The following is a 6892-nucleotide window of genomic DNA, read 5'->3' on the forward strand; positions in this document are numbered from 1 at the left end:
ATGGCAACTGCTTAACTGTTGTCTGAGTGGATATGGTCAAGGATCTTCAATGGATTATGAGGCCTTATATTATGCTCTTTAAATAGATATTAGGAAGTTGAATGGCTATTAAAGTATATTGTATCAATTCTGTCTCTTTCACATAAGTGATTAATCTTTTTTACACTTCATCTGAGACAGAATGCTAGGAACTCTTTCCTCGAGTTCCAAAATAACACTTCTCTTCTGTGGCTTAAACTAAGACAGTTCCTTTTTCTCCTTCCCACTGTCACAGTGCAAGGGAATTTATTTATTTATTTAATTTTTAAAAATTTTTTTAAATTTTTTATTTTTTGAGACAGAGTCTCACACTGTTGCCGGGGCTGGAGTGCAGTGGCGCAATCTCAGCTCACTGCCACCTCTGCCTCCCAGGTTCCAGCAGTTCTCCTGCCTCAGCCTCCCAAAGTGCTGAGATTACAGGAATGAGCCACCACGCCCAGGTGAGAATTTAATAAGCATAACAAAAACAGTAATAGCTTCCATCACAAAGGCTTTAAAAAACCCTGATGTCTGGCTTCACCACAGAATCTTTGGAAGAGGAACCTGCATTCTCAAACCTGGTTGTACATGGGAATCACCTGGGGAACTTTTAGTAATATTGATGTCTGGGTCCCTCTCCAGAGATTCTGATTTCACTGGCCTTGGTGTGATGTGGGCATCAGGACTTTTTAAAGCTCCCAGGTGATTCTGATGCTCAGTTGGGCTTGAGAATAGCTGCTTTATATACAGTATCTCCTCCATGAGAGAAGCCCCCATTCACACACACACAGCTTCACCAGGGAGAGGAAGCAGTCTCCTGGATCATGGAACTTGTTTTCTGGAGGCAAGACTTGAACTGATAAGCCCCTTTGATTAATCTTATCAAGCCACACATCATGGTTTACCTCAATCTCTAATCTAACTGGGTTTACCCAATCCCCCACCCCTCCTCTACCTTATTGCACCCTCTGAACTCTTACCTGTGGTTAGCAAACTTCCCTATGTCCTTAACCTTTTCTCTGTATGGAAGTTCCCCTTTATTTTCTTGCTGCAAAGGAGACCCGGCTTAACCCTGTTACCGTTGTAGCCCTCTTAAATGTAGACCTTTTTCTTGTTAAATCTCACGTACGCCATGCTCTTCAGGTTGAGAACATGGAGTAGGTGTCATCCTTGCTCTGCATTACTGCATTCATTCTTATTCTTTTTTTCTTGTGAATGTCAATGTATTTGAATTTGGACCACCTGGCTCTACCATCCACCAATCCTTCAGATTGCATTCATCTACCTACCTACCTCCTGGCCATGCTCCTCATGCCCCAAGGGCCTTACCCTTTGTCTTAGTGTTTACTTTTCCATCCCTAAATCTCTTATTGCTTCTAATGACTTCAGCAACTGTGTGGATGACTCATGCAATGCCCCAGGGCTCTTAGTTCCTTGAGTTCCTCAGTTCCAACAACTTTTTCTCCCTTCTACCTCATGTCACCATCCAATTATTTCACCAGTCTTGAAATCTTGGTTTTAAATATTCTGTTGTCTGACAGTGGCTTCCTAATCTTCCAGATAATATGGTCTAGAATAACCAATACAACTGTTTTCCAACTTTGTTGAGCACTTCAAAACATCAGCTCCCCTACTTTGTTACTATTTATCTCATGTTTTCTTTCCCTTCTTATACAGCTTAGATTTTGTGGCCCACAATTGTTATTGTTTCCATGAAAACGCTTTCAACTCCCTTGACCCTCCATCTCTGCTGGAATGAACTGGCAACTCTCCTAGTGTGAGTGTGCATCTGCTGCCTTCTTTCTACCACCCTGGGAACCTGCTTTCGGACTTTTAACTCATGACTTGCTTCATATTTTGAGAATGCCAAAGTCATAATCTTCCCACTGATGCAGGATTTTTTCCCCTTAGCTCAGCTGGGCCGGGGTTCTTGTCTCACGACCAGGAAAAATTAGCCATGTGGACACTTGAAGAGTAAGTGGAGTAGAATTTATTAAGCAAAAGGAAAGCTCTCAGCAAAGAGAGGGGTCCTAGAAGCAGGTTCCCATTGGCCTCCTTCACAGTTGAATACCAGGGCTTTTATATATAAGCTGATGGGTCTAGGTTCACTATTTATACAAGGCACAAATTCCTGGTGGCTCCACCCTATTCCCCTAGTGCATATACAGGCCCTTAGTCTGCTGTGGGCATATTTAGACAAGCACCTTGTGCAAGTTCCCTTATCTGCACAAAACATCTGGTGCGAGCACCTGCAGGGTGGGTTGGAGGCTCTCCAGGGAACTTTCCTTCCCTTACTGTTTTCCTAAAGCAAGCTGGCTGACTCCTTTCCCCACCAATAAACCTACAAATCTACTTTCAGCAGTGCCTGTCTTCTCTACTTCCCTATCATCAAGAAGTATGACATGCTCTTACTTCTTTTTTTATTTAAAATTTTTTTTAAATTTTATTTTAAAAACTTTTTTAGAGGCAGGGTCTCACTATATTGCTCAGGCCAGTCTCAAACTCCTGTGCTCAAGCGATCCTCCTGCCTCAGCCGCCCGCAGTACTAGGATTACAGGTGTAAGCCAATGTGCCTGGCCTATGGCTATACTTCTATCAAAGGCCAAACTCTTCTTGTGCTCTGGAACTTATCTCCTCACTTTCTCAAGGACTTGCTATTTTAGCAAGCTTTCTCACCTCTCTCCTGCATTATTAGTTTTTCCTCTACAAGCTCATTACCATTATCTTACAGATATTTGTACTAGCATAACCCATTAAGAAAACAACAGTCTTTCTTGATTTCATATCCTCTCAGCTCACCCCAATTCTTTGTCTTCTGGAAAATCTTCTTGAACCCATTGTCACTCCTTGTATCCTTCTCACTTTTTAATTCTCTAGAATTTAGCTTTGATCTCCAACATACTTCTGGAAACATTTAAATCCAGCAGAAACTTTCCTAATCTTATACAATCTCTCAACTACATTTGCTCCAACTGACTACTTTCTACTTCTTGAAACACTGTTCTGTAGAATATCCTCTGAAATAAAATTATTTGATTTTTTAAAATGATTAGATTGGGTTATGGCCTTCTGGGAAGTATACCCCAGAGGCAAAGTCCCTCATATCAGGGGGTACGTGACAGCTACACAGCTTCACTGATGATGTTCACTTTCAGCATTTGGTTAAGGTGGTATTGTCAGGTTTCCCACTGTAAAATCACTGTTTCTCCCTTTCTCGACTCTGTCCTTTGGGAGCAAGTCACTAACTCTGGAGCAACCTCAGCCCAGAAAGGATTGGTAGTGATTAAGTTCCACCAAGGAAGATATTCTTTTAAATCCTGTTTTAAGATGAGACAATGAGGGTTCAGAGATGTTAAATAATCTCTCTGAACCCCAGTTCAGAGTTGTTAAATAAAGATGTTGGCTTATTACCTAAATAACTTGTAACGACCTAACTTGTATTCATACAGCCAACCTTGCATGGGGGATAAGCTTGATTGAAATGCTTTAAAAAAGAAAACCTTCAGGTAAATGCAAATACATGCTCTCGTCAAGACATTTAACCATTTCTGCAGGCCAGTGTATAGGAAAATAAAAATGAAAAGAGACCCCAAACATTTGCCATTGTTGTAGAAACCACCACACCTCTAGTTTGGAGAAAATATTTTATTTTTACTTTTAGAGACAGAGTCTTGCTGTGTTGCCCAGGCTAGCCTCGAACCCTAGGGCTCAAGCAATTCTCCCACCTTGGCCTCCTGAGTAGCTGGGACTACAGGTGTGTGCCACCATGCCTGGTCAGAGAAGAAAAGATTTTAGAGAAGTAGATTTCAGCTTGTGATGGGAATTCCATGATTTGGATCTGGCTTGGAGATGTGTTTCATTGGGCCTACATGGTGTTTAAAATTATTTTCTGATTCAGTTGGCAACTTTTAAAACCTGAGACATTTCATATACCAATTCAGGCTGAATGCTTCTCTTGGAGATTTGAAAGCTCTGGCAGTGTTGGATCTTCATTTATCTCTGACAACACTCACATGGTGCCAACTCACAGCTTCTTCCTATGAATGAGCCACTCTCTGGTTCTCTTCAATCCCTCATAACCTACCTGGGGTAATTTTTGGTTTTCATAGCTGTCTGAGCTCAACACTCCTGCTGAGAGGAATGAGATCACTGTCCCTTCTTGGTTGAGGGGTCACCAACTCAGAAGGGAGAGTTGACATATTCTTAGAGCTCCTGAAAGTGAAACCAGTATCAAAGACTCAAGTTGTAGGAGACAGTCTCCAGCAATGTAAGGCAGAATGTTTTACAGATGTTCACAGTCAGGCAACCCAATAGGCTGCCTCAAATATGGTAACCTTCTTGTCACCTGGAGTGTTTAAGCAGAGGAGACATCATGAATCGGGGCTATCAAAGACAGGATTTATGCATTACAGAAACTTGGAGCAGAGACATTGAAAGAAGTGCTTCCGACTCAAATATTATGCAACCCCATTTTCCTGAAGAATAAATTTAATGGAATGGTAATTCTACCCATAAAGAAGTAATTATACCTAATAACTGATTATATTGAGACAACTGCATTAAAGCACCCAATTTAAAAAAATATGCAAAGACTACAGTGAACTGACTGAAGATGTAAAGCTACAGGCAATGGTGAGAAATGACCAGAGACGTGGGGAGAAAATTGGTCACAGGAGAAGGTAATGGGAAGACAAGCAGCTCGTGTTTTGTTTCAGGTGGAGGGAGAGGGTGGAGAAGGGGTGAGGGAATGATGCAGTTAAAGGGGCAGCATGCTCACCACTAGGCAAACTGCATGCCTGGATTTTATCTTGTGGTCAAGTGGCCTTGATTTTCTTGAAATAAAAGGAAAGCCAGGTATAGTATAAACAGTGCACAACCTCATCTAAACACAGCCTAGTGAAGATGGTGTTTTAATCTTTTTGTTCTAGGGTGTTATGTAAACTGGTGATGGCACGGGTTTTGGTTTAGGTGGTTAAATACTTGAGCACTCTTTAGTTTGTTACTGGAGAGATTGTTCTAGCTTTGCCCTGAGTTGCAAAGTTTGGGCAGTCTTACTGTTGCGACCCATATTTATGTTTTTACAGAAAGTTAAGTGATTTGGTATAAGGCTATTTATGTTTACAGATGTGAAAATTTGCCTGAGGAAGCATTTTGTCTCTGCCTCTGTTTTTATCTACCAAGAGGATTTGGGAGATTCTTCTGAAATTAGTTCGAGATATTGTGTTACCAAATTAAGACAAGTAGAACACACCTATCCATCAGGTGGTTTATTACCCTAACAGCAATAGAGATGTTAACCTCCTTGGTGTCAGTGATGGTTGAGATGAGAAAGGAATGCTTGTAGCAGCTAATTATATCTCTCTGTATTAATTACCATATTAAGTGACAGTTTTGTTCACGTTTTGTTTTCGTTAAGGAAAAAAGAAACGAACAGTTTTGTGCAGTTCTTTGAAGATTTGGGATAGGAATCTTGGCTCTTGTCCTTAACAGATTTCAGGTCAAAATAAGAAAAGGAGAGAATGATTCCACTTGTGCTAGGTGGCTTAATAGAAAAAAAATTAATGACTTTCATTTTATTTCGGTTCAGACGCCTACCTGAGATATGATTTGAAATGAGTTTCCTATTCTCGACTCCCCTTGTCGAAGACCTGGAGATTTATCAATATCTCACAACAACAAAGAACATTGCTCAGTGCAATTTGACTCAGGTGCTGCTTTCTTCTCCAAAGAACCATAATGTCTTATTAACTTCTATAGATTTAAGCAGGATTTATACTTTATAAACCCAAGCGTGTATCCAAATCCTCTTGTTATTGTAAAGAACAACAACAAAAAGCCATACTCTCAATAAGTCAGTCTTGTTTTCTATAAACCTCTGAAGAAAGATTTGTACATTCCCCAGCCTGAGCATTAGAAGAAATAAACCCAGTTTGGCTGGCACCCCTGCTAGAAAGCGTTGTCTGAGAACAGACCCCGGGGCCCTGTAACTTTCCAAGCACTAATATGAAGGACTTGGCAAAGTGGCCACAGGGAATTTGTCACACTTCTCCTTCTTTAAAGTAGGCAGCAACTTACATTTATGTTTGTCTTTCTGGAACATCGTTGTATCACGCTATTATCTAGTCAGAGACATTTTTACTATTTCATATGGGATTTATAGCCACAGGGCTTATTTCCCTGTTGATGTTTAGCATTATGTTTAGAATTATGCCCACCTGACACTTCAGAAATTTCCTCCAGCGAGGTTGTATTTAAGCCAGAAAGGGCCAAGCTGGTTCAGAACCCACTGTGCAGCTGGTACTTTCTAAGTAGTGTAAGACAGACTCTTTGAGTTAAATTGATTTAGCTCTTGCAGAGTTCACTCTACCTTCTGTTTTTTTCATTTGAGGGTTTTTGTTTTTTTTTTTTTTTTCACTTGGCATCCCTTTCCATTCGCCCCATATTAGTATGTGGAAGATGCAGAAAATGAGGCCTGCAAACACTACATGAGTTAATCACATCTGGGATGTCTACAGATGGGCATACTATATGCAGGTATAGTTGGGGTGTTGCGGAGAAGGGTATGTAGGCATCTTAGAAAGAAGGATGGGACAGAGTCAGACTTGGGTTAAACTCTGGTTCTTCCAGGCACTAGTATTATTCATTACCTTCCCGTCTTCAAAAATTCTCGGGGTTGTTGTAAGAGACCACTTAAAATAATATGGATAAGTCATAGGAGATGAATGGTAAACGTTAGTTTAGTTACAAATAATAGCTATTTTTCTTGGGAGAAATACCAGGTTTAGGGTCCATGTGAATATTATAAATGTAGCTTGGTGGGTTTTTTTTTTTGTTTTTTTTTTTTGTTTTTTTTTCTGAGATGGAGTCTCGCTCT

The 6892-nt window shown here is 40.5% G+C and overlaps 1 long non-coding RNA gene across 1 annotated transcript in view; it reads right to left on the reverse strand.

Moving 5' to 3' along the window:
• Positions 1 to 3648: 3648 nt before the first annotated feature.
• Positions 3649 to 6892, reverse strand: part of LOC105537821 — a 5350-nt gene continuing 2106 nt past the window's right edge. Inside the window, exons 2-3 of the long non-coding RNA XR_001005780.1 lie at positions 5614 to 5769; positions 3649 to 4363 (exon numbers count right to left, since the gene is read on the reverse strand). This is a non-coding gene — a long non-coding RNA (uncharacterized LOC105537821). The remainder of the gene's footprint in view (positions 4364 to 5613; positions 5770 to 6892) is intronic.

This window comes from Mandrillus leucophaeus, unplaced genomic scaffold (assembly GCF_000951045.1).
Source record: "Mandrillus leucophaeus isolate KB7577 unplaced genomic scaffold, Mleu.le_1.0 Scaffold18, whole genome shotgun sequence".
In the NCBI taxonomy this organism is placed as follows: Eukaryota; Metazoa; Chordata; class Mammalia; order Primates; family Cercopithecidae; genus Mandrillus; species Mandrillus leucophaeus.